A 13,541-nucleotide genomic window follows, 5' to 3' on the forward strand; every position below is an offset into this window, starting at 1 on the left:
TTGTCGAACTAGAGGCACAGTTTTAAGTTGCCGTTCTAACAAGTTATGCCTGGGAAATTGATTTAAAGATGGATCGATGTTTTAGAAATAGGCTAAATATTTAATTTGAATAATAGGTGAATATTTGTTTCATATCTTCTTAATCTCTAGAGACGTTACCTTCGACGATTGTACATACAGTTTTGCCTGCTTTGACGGTGGGGGGCTGGTGGTCACATCTTCTTGGCCATCTTGTTCTGGACCTTTGGCCATGAGCTTGGTGTGGCGGTATTAAGTCGACAGGTGTTTCAACAAATTGCTCATTGAGAGCATTGTAGTGGAGAGATGTTTACTTCCCGGACACAGTTTACATTTCACTGATATAGTTTTACCATTTTGCTTGATGAACTTAAATTAATGACTGTACTTCCACTTGCCAAAACCCCCCGAATTAACTTCCACGCTCTCCTCCATCTCATCTCCGCTCGCTATAACATAAGGCACTCCCACGCGAAAATCTGGTTGGAATGGCCAACTAATAAAATGTAAAAAATCACTGAGTCTTGTCGTAGTTAAGCTAACATTTCTTCATTAATATTTACAATTATTTATTGGAAATTAACAGATAATATCTTGTATGTAAACTAGCTTCATTTTACTCTTAACTGTGGTTCTGTGACTGTGTTAGGGTTTCTGTGTAATTCTGGGGCCTAGCTGAGTCCAGAAGACAGCTGTCCTGTCGTAAACTAAGTGTTGGTTGTCACACAGCCACTTGGGCTGAAGTTAGTGAGTTGGTTAACCACAGACACTTGGTCTGGGCGATGCAATACTCAGGAGTGACCATTTCCTTATTTGACTTAAGGGCCAAAACATACCAAGGCGGAACGGAACGGTCGCAGGACGGACGCGGTCTTTCTGCTTAGTTTTGGCCGGCGTGCTTTTCTCTGCCTTGCACACTGACAGCGTCGGCGTGCGCGGCCAGTCCTATTCAAAACCCTCCCCACAGCGAAAGCTAGCATGCTACTTTGCCATTCATTTGAATGAGATACCACCGGTTGCCGGCCTGAAAAATATGCTCGAGTTCTATTTTCCAAAAGCAGCGCGGCGCGGAGCCGGCGTGGAGCCGGCTCCCGTGCCGCTGACGCCCGACTACCGCCAATTGGTGTGTAAGGACAGATGTGTTTCAATGTATTTTCACCGACGCCGGTAAAAAACATGACCGTTCCACGACGCTTTACCGCCCTAGTGTGTAAGACCCCTAAGAGTCAGTTAGAGGCTGAACTGACCATGTTTATTCTGGTATCTTCTTGTATGCACTGATGCTTTGACCATGTTTGTTACATGCAGTGTTGCCAAAAGAAAATCAGGCAAAGTCGCTATGGGCTTGCTGAAAAGTCGCTAGAAGTCGCTTCATGACTTCACAATGTCACGCACGGCGCGCTGATCTACAGAAATCGTGCCCACATGCCTTCATCCACAGTAGAAATGAGTGGTGCTAGCTCCTTTTAGGAGATCAGAGCTAATCTGCAGCCCTGCTTAACCGTGGGAAACGCTTCTGACGGCGGCGCAGAGTCAGAATTATGTGGGAAAATGATGCATTTGTCCCCGAAAATGCACGTTTTAAAAAGTCGCCAGATGCACCAAAAAGTCGCTAAAGGCGCTAGATGAGTTTTTTGTCGCCAGTGCCCGGGATTCACTGCGGTCGGTGCGGCCAGCCTGCTAGTGCTCATTTAAATTTGTCATACCGGTATGCATATCCCAAGGAGCCGTTGTGGTAGCTTTTGTGATTCGCAGTCAAGTTAAGTGCAGGGTACAGTTGAGGTAAATCAAATATACCTGTGTAACAACAAGACTGATCTAATTCCAAAGTGTAGGCATAACATAAATGACAGTCCCAAAACATTTGGTGACCAATGACCATATCGAAGATTGTGTAATCTCGGTTTATGTTGACATTTGGTTCCTGTCATACCTTTGTCCCATATCGCTTGCCGTAGCCTCATACAAGCAGATGCACATGTGTATGAGAATTCCAGTGCGTATCACAAAATCTGCCACACCGTAGTGCATCCACTTTGGTGCATCATGTGTCACGTCTGTCTCTACCTGCCACTGAAAATGCATTGTGTGGTGTCGTGGGGAGGGAGACTGATTTGCCTCTCACAAGACAAGCGAAATAGTCGCTAGATTCTGCCAGATTGAGCCTGAAAAGTCGCTAAGTCGCTAGATGATTTTTTTTGTCGCCAGAGGTGGCCAAAAGTCGCTAAATTGGCAACACTGGTTACATGATGTAATACACTTGTGGGGTTTAAATACTGTTCTCAGATGCAGTTCAGGAGAACGGTTGGGACAGGATAGGTTATGAGCAGAGCCTCGTGCCCTTGCTCAGAACAAGCCGTTCTCACACTTAGAGAAGAGCTGGGGACAACTGGGGATGCGCTTGGCGGATGGGCGCTAAAGCCTTGATGCTAAAGGCACTAGGCTATGCTACATTATGGTATTCTAAGGGTTAACTGAATTGCTCTTCTCACTTGCAATGTACAATAAATGTAACTATCTTAATGGCAATGGCATTCGTCTTCTCCTGTGACTTTATGGCTGCTTCCTTCACTGTTCTCCTGCATTAAGATGGGTAATGTATGCTTATGGCTGTTTGAGGGCAATTAACTAAATAATAACGAAGTAGGCTATATGTAATGGTAATAACAATAATATAAGTACTTTGGTATTCATTTAGTAAATAGGTACATACACGAGTCAGCGGGTAGGATGGTTATCCTTGTGCACAGACAATAGCCCAGATTACGTCTTATTAATTAAATTGGGTTATGGACTTTTTTATTGGCCCAGCTAATAATCTTAATTAGCAATGTGGGTTAATAAAAACGTTACCACAGTCTGCAACATATCAGCGGTGTCGCTAGATTTAGCGACTTTTGGCCACCTCTGGCGACTATTTTGGTTGTCTTTTGAGAGGCAAATCAGTCTCCCTCCCCACGACACCACACCAGTGTTGCCAGATGTGTCTGGCCAAATCCCGCCCAAAATGCTCTCAAAAACCGCCAAAATGCGCTAAATTCCGCCCAAATTCAACAAATTAAATTGACTTCTATGGGCCCAAAACGGCTGAAAAAAACGCCAAATGGCCAATTTTTCCCCGTTTTTACCCGCAGACGCTTGTCCCAAGTACACCACACAATGCATTTTCAGTGGCGGGTAGACAGACATGACACATGATGCACTACGGTGTGGCAACTTTTGTTATACGCACAGGAATTATCATGCACATGTACATCTGCTTGTATGAGGCTACGGCAAGCGATATGGGACAAAGATATGGCAGGAACTGAATGTCAACATCGAGATTGCACAATCTTGGATATGGTCACCAAATGTTTTGGGACTGTCATTTATGTTATGCCTACACTTTGAATTAGATCAGAGCCTTGTTACACAGGTATATTTGATTTACCTCAACTGTACCCTGCACTTAACTTTACTCGGTCTAAGCTTACCCTACATTACAAGCAGATACAGGGGGCATGAGAATCCGGTGCGTATCACAAAAGCTACCACAACGGCTCCTTGGGATATACATACCGGTATGACAAATTTAAATGAGCACTAGCAGGCTGGCCGCACCGACCGCAGTGAATCCCGGGCACTGGCGACAAAAAACTCATCTAGCGCTTTTAGCGACTTTTTGGTGCATCTGGCGACTTTTTAAAACGTGCATTTTCAGTGACAAATTCATCGTTTTCCCACATAATTCTGACTCAGCGCCGCCATCAGAAGCGTTTCCCACGGTTAAGCAGGGCTGCAGATTAGCTCTGATCTCCAAAAAGGAGCTAGCACCGCTCATTTGTACTGTGGATGAAGGCATGTGGGCACGTTTTCTGTAGATCATCGCGCCATGCGTGACATTGTGACGTCATACGTAACGTCATGAAGCGACTTCTAGCGACTTTTCAGCAAGCCCATAGCGACTTTGCCTGATTTTCTTTTGCCAAAACTGCATATCAGTGTACATGGTCAGTAGGGGGGGCACTCGCCATTCCGACATAGCACCATTCCGACATGACGCCATTGCGACATCCCGTCATTCCGACATTTTGGTATCACCATTCCGACAATTTAATGTCACCATTCCGACACTTGTGGGGAGCTGTCCATGGTCATGGTGCGAGAGATCGCTCGTGCGTCGGCAGCAATCCCCCCCCCTCCTTTTTCTTATAGGTAAAAAAAAATAATGATCCCCACCAGCGCAGGATATTTTTTGGGAGAGAGACTGCTCGTGCGTCTTAAGACTTGACCGCGGTGAAAAGTGAAAAGCTGCCGAAAATAAAAAGCACAAAAGTGACACTGACAAAGTACAATGTACAGACACACATAATTGTCTTTAAAATAGAGCCTAAATCAAGTTCATTGGCTGAATAATGATCCCCATGAGCGCAGGATATTGTGAGAGAGCGCAGGATATTGGGAGAGAGACCGCTGGTGCGTCGGCAGCAATCCACGCACCACCCCCACCCCCTCCTTTTTTTAACATGTAAAAAAATAATGATCCCCATGAGCGCGATATTATTTATTATTTAAGCGTCTTAACACTTGACCGCGGTGAAAAGTGAAAAGCTGCCGAAAATAAAAAGCACAAAAGTGACACTTCGTACAGTTCTTAGCAGCAGCTATGTTTTAAACAATTTCTGGCTTAGGCCTACATCTCGCACACATTTATTCAACAACAACGCCATGTTCAAACAAACACGCAACACTTTCACACTCCAAACATTCTGCTTGCATGCATTCAGCTCAGGTCATACAAACATCGAATTAAACAGCAACCCAACCGACACACTGATAAGCAGGCACATGTACCCTAAAGGAAATACCGAAACTGATTAGTAAAAACAAAGACTGGGGGACTCCACTATGAAAGGGGGAAATGGTGGAAACATCCAATTAAGTGCAGATAGGGGCGCGCATGCAGGTTACAGCAGCGGCGGTCGCAATGCGGAGGACCCAACTGATAGTAGGCCTACTGAGGACATATCGGCGAATTTCCATACAAAAGCAATTAATTAATTAATCAGTTTGAGGATCATAATGTTGTGCCCACTGACGGTAACCAAAACCAAAAACACCTTGTTGCACCATGCGCAAATTGACAAGGCTAAAGACTGATGTTCCAGTCGTCCAAACAGCCACCCAAAGTATGCCTATTCAAAAAGAACCTTCACCATTTTTTTACTATGCTGTAGCCAACTCCTCAACTTTTATTGGAACTCGTGCATATGTGCATGAAGCCTATTAAACTTTCTGAACTGATGCCCGACATACAAAGCCACGACCTAGGTAGCCTAGGTTGTCCTATATGTTTTTGTAAGACACAAAATATTTCCTGAATCTCATTATAACTAAACGTAAAAAGAAAGGCCTACATATCAGAGCATGTCTTTGGCATTTCGCTTCAGGTCTTTACATCCTATCAGCTGCGTGTTTAAATCCTGGCTTGGCGTTGCATGCCCATGCCCAATTAATTCCCATGTCTGCGACAGAATAGGCCTATAAAGTCTCCGTTTTTTTTTCATGACGATCAATTTCCTTGTTCGTTCTTCAGCATGCATGTAAGTGTCATATGCTGGCGGACAGCTGAGATCCACATCCAATGATATTAATGCCACGTTACTGTAAGCCTACAGAGAAGCGGAGAAGCGCTTTTAAAAGTCAGCAAATACAATGTGGCTGTTACTGTGGGAATTAAGAGGCAATGTTTCCGGAATTGTCTAGCCAACACACCAAACTCAATTTTTAACAAAACGTTTCATCATGTTATTATTTCAATCAACCTGTTGCGCACCAAAACGCTCAGCTGGGTTCCCGCGAAAGGGACACATTGCGTTTCCATCTCGTTATCTCATCTCAACTACTCGCCTTGTGTTTGTGAAAATGAGCTGAGGTTAGATTCATCCCCCCATTTAGCATATATCACGCCCATGTTGGGGCACGCGCTCAGTGTTGCCAGATTGGGCTGTTTCCCGCCCAATTGGGCTGCTTAGGATGGCCATGTGCGGGTAAAAATGGCATTTAGCAGAAAAACCCGCCCAATTTTTGCCATTGAAATCAATAGAATTGGGCGGGATTTTGTGCTTCTAGGCGGGTTTTGAGCATGTTTTGGGCTGGAAATCATCAGCCTCATCTGGCAACCTTGCACGCGCTGTTTTTCGGAGTTAAGCGCGAGGGGTGTGGTAATATTTCAGGGGGGAGAATACGCGCAGGATCAAAGCGCGTAAAACCGACTTAAGTGGAGACGGGAGAATTCCGCCCGTCGTGCGTAATTCTCTCCAGGATGCGCTGGAAAATAAACATTTTCATGAATGTTATTTTCCTAGGCTTCGTCATTTTAAGGCATACGGTGTGTGTGGTGCGAGCGGTGTGTGTTGTGCATGTGTGCGAGCGAATGTCTAGCTCTGGCCGCTCCTCCCGGTGTAGGCCTAAATAAGCATAGCATACATAAGTTTACAAATAAACTTAACCAAAACAAAGACTTAAACATAAGCGGAAAGTGGCCAGACCACCTTTCACACGCGGACTGTCCCCCTTCCATTTCATTTAAGGGGAGCTATTCATGGAAAGAAACGGGTAGCCTATATCTCATACACATTTCTTTACCAACGCCAAGTTCAACCACTTTCACACTCCAAACATTCTGCTTGCATGCATTCAGCTCAGGTCATAGCCTACAAACATCGAATTAAACAGCAACCCGCCCAACAGAGATTCAGATCTTTTTTTGCATCTCAACTCCCACGGTAACATAGGCTACACATTGCATTTACTGGTGTTCTAGTGCTCTGTATTTGCGATGCGCAGCTCTTTTGGCTTCATTGCTGGAGAACTGTAGGCTATAGGCTATGCCTACAATAGCCTAGGCTACATAATGTCAGCGACAAGGCATTGAATTGGGAAGTGGTGAATCGCAGCTGTTCGTCAGTAGCCTATAACAGCTGGGGGGGCGCACAGCGAACTGTCCACGCATGTGGTGCTGAAATCATTTGAAGTTCATCTGTCAGCGAACCGAATGCCAACGTTGTCCTGAATACAGCTTATGAGGCTTCATTTTGATTGACAGCTTTTCACTTTTCACCTCGGTCAAGTGTTAAGACGCACGAGCGGTCTCCCTCCCAAAAAAATATCCTGCGCTCGTGGGGATCATTATTTTTTTACGTGTAAAAAAAAGAAGGGGGTGGATTGCTGCCGACGCACGAGCGGTCTATCTCCCAAAAAATATCCTGCGCTCCTGGGAATCATTATTCAGCCAATGAACTTGATTTAGGTTTTATTTTAAAGACAATTATGTGTGTCTGTACGTTAAGCACCATAGGGAAGCCGCTGTTTATCGGTGTAGGCAATTGTCACACAAAAACAAATAGCATCAGTTTTACACTGGCAAATGAAATATCGGCTACACAACGAGCCATCACCCCGTATCATCAGTAAATTACTGAGTGGGTGCGATCATTCTGGCTTGACTTGCGTGTGTCTTTTTCTCGGCTTTTGCAGCTGGTGCAGCCCTATTATTCCATGGTGAGCTGTCCACGCTGTGGTGCTGAAATCGCGTGTCGGAATGCTGGTATGTTGAAAAAAAAAAAACATACCACCATTCCGACAAAAGAAAAATTGAAATTCGGAATGAGGGGACGTTTAATTTCTGAAGACAATATCAGCATTCCGACAATTGAACGTCAATGTCGGAATGACGGTATGTCGGAATGGCAGCATGTAACTGGTCAGTAGGCAGCCCACAGCCTTATAGCTAGTACCCACTGGGGAAACTGCCAGGCGGGATCCGTGACCAGGGTTGCCAGATGAGGCTGATGATTTCCAGACCGAAAAATGTATAAAGCCCGCCTAGAAGCACAAAATCCCGCCCAATTCTATTGATTTCGATGGCAAGAATTGGGCGGGTTTTTCTGCTAAATGCCATTTTTACCCGCACACGGCAATCCTATGCAGCCCAATTGGGCGGGAAACAGCCCAATCTGGCAACACTGTCTGCGACTCGCAATATCGCGCTGGGGGTGTGGTCACGGATACATGACAAGTTACGTGTGGTCAGATAGTGTCTAAAACCTTTTCCCCTTTTAAGTAGTCAGCCAGGGACGTCTCCCATGTTCTGGAAATCTTGAGCTACCTGGAATGCCAGCCCCATATGAGGGCTGGGATTGTGTGGGTGTTAACATGTGTTGTCATGCTTGAACATCCAGTCTACAGCACTGTAGTTGAGAGGTATAGGCGTGAAGGAGTGTGATAGCTCTTGGCAGACTAGGCAGGGCTTGCCCGGATACAGAGTTTTGACAGTTCGGACGGCCATCATGTAGGCCATGTTGCCCCTGCATTTCAGCATCAGTTGATGATGCTCATCAGCCCCAGCCAGGGCGAGGATGCCCCCGTAGACCAGCAGCCACCAGAAGGTCATTCTGAAAAACAAAAGAGGTTACACTAAAACATGCTGGGTTATTTTTGTAACCCAAACGCTGGGTTAACACGACCGCTGGGTTATGTTGGGTAATTTCAACCCATAATATTAACCCAACCAGTAACCCAACTCCATTGGGTTATATCAGAGATTCCAAGAAAACTCTGCCGCTTGAAAACTTTTCTGTCAGACAACGTCAGCCATCTTGGAGAGAGGTTTGGAGAGAGGTTTGAGCTCTGTGAGGTAAGTTGATGTGGTAATATATTTTTTCCCAGCATTTCATTACACTTATGAATGGTGAATATCCAAACCTTGTCATTATGTTCGGGCTGTGTGTGTGTGTTTTTAAGGGGGTGTCAAAAGGTGAAGTTTTTACGTCAGTCGATGGGTGGCGATGTAGTTCCGTTATTGTACGGTAGCCTAGCTTGACAGAGACTAATCCAGACGAATTTAAGGTATTGTTTGTATAGGCATCATTTTGACAACACAAATAACAAACCAGCCACTTAATGGTTTGTGTGTATGTGCGTAATTCCAGTGTACACGGTTTACTCTATACTAGTGATAGACTCCTCACATTTAATCTACCGAAAGAATCCCCATAGCAACTACCGTAGTGAAGGCTAGTGATAACCGCGGTACTCTGGTCACCCATAGCCGCCCACCGCCCACCATATCCCGGTTAGCATACTAGCTAACGGCTGCCTGACTGACTCTTCCAGAAAGGCTAAATAATTGTCTGTACAGATGTGCCTTGATGACATTTACGTATTACATTCTACACATTCAAGACACGGTGTTTCAAGATAGATGGACAGATAGGTAGATAGATGGATGGATAGATGGATAGGTATAATGTAGTGTTAGATACAATGGTAGTGTAAGCTAGCTAACAGCTGAGTAGTCAAAACGCCCAATAACACCGGTTGTGTTGAGTAGCTCTATTCGTTAGAAATCGCCACCGTAACATCCATGGCCAGAGCAAGAGTTAGTCACGGTGTCTTTCTGGTTTAAATCCCGTCCTGATGAACTAGTCTACCTCACGAACGCCGTACACCTTATATCCATGAATTGAGGTGACAGGTATGGTTCCCCTGAGGCATCGATCAGCTAACCCTGAGATTACGAACCACTGAGGTACCATTAAGTAGGCTCTGCCAATAAAGAGGCAACAGCTCCCCCAAAGATAATATTGCAACTATAAACACACCACATCTCCCTCACCTTACGTAAGTAGAGATCAGAGAATGGACTGCTCAGTCTCAGCAGACCTTGGAGTTCTGCCCCAGTGGTTGGCAGGTCTGTTCCTAAGAGATATACAAATGAAAAAAAAAATGATTGGGATCAGATAACCTGAAACTTTTAAGCAAGTTAAGTCAAGTCATGTCAGTGTTTATTGCCACGATCTTCATATGCACAGGCCATTCAATACAAGGAAATTGAAATGACGTCTCTCTCTCTCTCTCTCTCTCTCTCTCTCTCTCTACCATGAAATGACACATAGACATCCTGTCTGACATTTACAGACTGACATCAAAGTTCAAGACAGGACAAGTAACAGTGATGGGCCAATAACAGTAAAGTGATGAAGTAATACATAAATAACTGAGCATTTTAACATTGGTGAGTGGCAGTGATGGACCAGTGATGAACCAGTAACAATAAGTGATAGAGTAGGAAATAACAGTTTAAACATTTAACATTGAATGTTAAACATATAGGGTGAAAGAATAGAAGACATAACAACAACAACAATAATAATAATAATAGTAAAATACAAAAAAATATGTACTCAGTGAAGGCTATGCTGCACTACTGTGTGTGTGTGTGTGTGTGTGTGTGTGTGTGTGTGTGTGTGTGTGTGTTTGTGTGTATGTGTTTGCTCAGTATTCTGCTCAGTAGCATAATTGGGAGCCTCTTCATCTGGAGACGTAGGTGCCACATGTATCCTTAAGACACTCAGTGAGCAGTTTCTTTTAGTTTTGTGTAAACTCCTATGAAATTTGGCTTGTGCTATGATAAACGTCTATCTGTCAATCCAAATAAAGAAGTAAACTGTGTGTGTCTGTGTGTGTGAGTGAGAGAGAGCGAGAGAGTGAGTGAGAGAGAGGGTGTGTTTGTGTGCCTGCGTCCGTGTGTGTGCGTGTTAGAGCGTGGCTCGGGCCGGTTTTTTTTGTCCGAGCCCGGCCCTCAGCCGACAGAAAAGTGATCAACCCCGACCCGAGCCCGAGACTAATTAAAATGTTTGTGTCCAAACCCGTCCGAAGCCCGAGACCACTGTAATAACAACAGAACCTGTGCGCAAGCAGTATTTTCTATGTGGCCTCCTTCATACTCAAAATAGCACGTGATAAATAGCCAGGATAGGCAACTAGGATGAGGCAATTTGCTGTAGCCTAATTTAGTTACGCACGCATAGTAAGTAGGCTATAAACACACGCATACATGTGACAGCGCACCTTATGTTTCTTTCGGTTAGACCAGAGATGTTGGGTGCTGTGATCAAATGCATGGGAGGGGCGTGAGAGGATAAGAAAGGCGAAAACTAACGAATACGGTTTGGATGCAGTCAGCGCGGCTATGGACGCATTTGTTACGTTACTGTTAGTGCAAATAAATCCCCGCGAGCCGGTGAAGATGCCACTCCTTGTCGTTAAGAAGGATGGGCTATAAGTTCACCCCGAAGAACAGTAGCCTGTTCGGCCCTCCAAGAGAATGTCATTTCCCCTGATGTCCATGCGGTCAATATAAAATCAGGAAAGGTTGCACGCGCATAGTTACAACTGTAGGCTACAGTAAAAGTGACAAGAATTAAGAACCTAAGTGAAGGACATGAAATGTCACAGCAGACAAAGTAGTAACAGGAAACCTCTTCGCCCCTACCTTAGGCAACTCCACGTAGCGTGTGCGTCTTCTTTAATCCATATTATGCTCCTTGCTACCCCTTGCTGGAAATGTAATCCTTGGCGAGCAATGCAGTGACAAACTTCGTCATTTTATGTTCAACATTTAAGACAGCACCGAAGGCATGCTAAAACATGGCCTACACTAGGCCTACAACAAAAGACCACGCGTTCACTGACAACTGTATTTGGCGCTTATTAAGAAAGCAAGTTGACTCGGCATTCCTGCTCGGCTGACTGGGAGTGAGCGTCCATGTTGCCACTGGTAACTGGCGTGTGCATACAGCCAATAATAATCACTCGCACGAGTAGCCTACCAACATTTTCATTTATGCATATTCAATTAGGCCTACTTATTTTTTAATCACAAAACTGCCGTTTGCATGAACTGAAACGTTTCCTCTGATTGCTTACAATTTTCACAATGTCTGTTTGGTTCAAGCCCGAGCCCGACCCGAGTCCGACAGATATTCTATTTTTTTTGACCCGGCCCGTCGGGCTTCGGTCGGGTTGCCATGCTCTGGTGCGTATCTCTTTCTGTGTGTGTGTGTGTGTGTGTGTGTGTGCGTGTGTGCGTGTGTGTGTGTGTCCTTGTGTTAGTCATCCTTGTGTTTGGGAGCCTTGGACACATAACTAGTCATGCGAGGCTTGCAACTGTGTGGATTATGCAAAAAGAGTGCAAAGGCACTGGCCAAATTTTTTTCAATTTCTGCTATGTAACACCCACCAACGTAATAACTTCCCACCAACGTAATAACCCTGCCAACGTAATAACTTAAAAAAGTGTGCATTTCTAGTAGCCCGGCCAACGTAATAATTCTTGCCTCCTGCCAACGTAATACACAGCTTCCTGCCAACGTAATAATAATTACGCTGGCAGGAAATTCTTACGTTGGTGGGAAGTGTAACACACTCCCCATGAACGTAATAATTTCCTACCAACGTAATTATAATGTCTGGGGCCCTGCCGTGGCTAACCGGTAGGGCACTCGTCTACCATGCGGGCGACCCGGGGTCGACCGGGTCATTTGCCGACCCTCCCCATCTTTCTCCCCATTTGCTTCCTGTCCACTTCTCATACTGTCAATAAAGTAGAAAAAGACCAAAAAATATATTTTTTAAAAAACTGATGATGGCAGGTAGTTGTCTATTACCGTACGTTGGCAGGATGTAAGAATTATTATGTTGGCAGGAAATTATTACATTTGCCGGACTATTATGTCTGAAATGCTGGATCAGTGCTGGGACCCCTTCTGTTTGCAATATACACCTCCTCCCTGGGATGTGTCATTCAAACACATGGGTTCTCCTACCACTGCTATGCTGATGACACCCAGATGTACCTGTCGTTCCGTCCAGAGGACACCACGGTTTCGGAACGCATCTCTGCCTGCCTCACCGATTTGTCAACATGGATGAAGGACCACCACCTCCAGCTGAACCTGGCCAAAACAGAGCTCCTGGTAATCCCAGCTAAAGAGTCGCTCAGTCACAACATCAACCTCAAGATAGGCTCCACCATCGTGACCCCAAACAAAGTCGCCAAAAACCTTGGCGTCATGATTGATGATGAGCTGTCATGCTCCAACTACATCAACTCACCGGGCCGGACCTGTCGATTCCAGATGTCCAACGTACGGAATATCAGACCTGTGCTGAAACAATATTCTACACAACGACTGGTGCAGGCCACGGTCCTGTCCCGTGTTGACTACTGCAACTCACTCATGACAGGTCTACCTGCTTGTGCGCTAAAACCTCTGCAGATGATCCAGAATGCGGCGGCACGGTTGATATTCAATCAACCCAAAAGGACCCATGTTACTCCTCTATTTATTGAGTTGCACTGGTTACCAATCGCCGCCCGGATCAAGCACAAGGCATTGACCCTTGCCTACAAAACCATCACAGGATCGGCCCCAGCTAAGGACCTACTAACGCCTTATGTTACTGGAAGAGAACAGCACAAGCCGTCTGGCTTTAGGTACTCACAGTCAAGATTGTTCTCCGTTGTGGTACCCAAGTGGTGGAACGGTCTCCTAGAGGCAGCAAGACTAAGCACTTTGTATTTGCTTGTGATGTTGGCTTGATTATGTCCTCTTTTGAAAGTTGCTTTGGTTATAAAGCGTCTGCCAAATGCAATGTAATGTAATGTAATAAAAATGCACACTTTTTCATTACCT

This window comes from Engraulis encrasicolus, chromosome 24 (assembly GCF_034702125.1).
Source record: "Engraulis encrasicolus isolate BLACKSEA-1 chromosome 24, IST_EnEncr_1.0, whole genome shotgun sequence".
Classification (NCBI taxonomy): domain Eukaryota; kingdom Metazoa; phylum Chordata; class Actinopteri; order Clupeiformes; family Engraulidae; genus Engraulis; species Engraulis encrasicolus.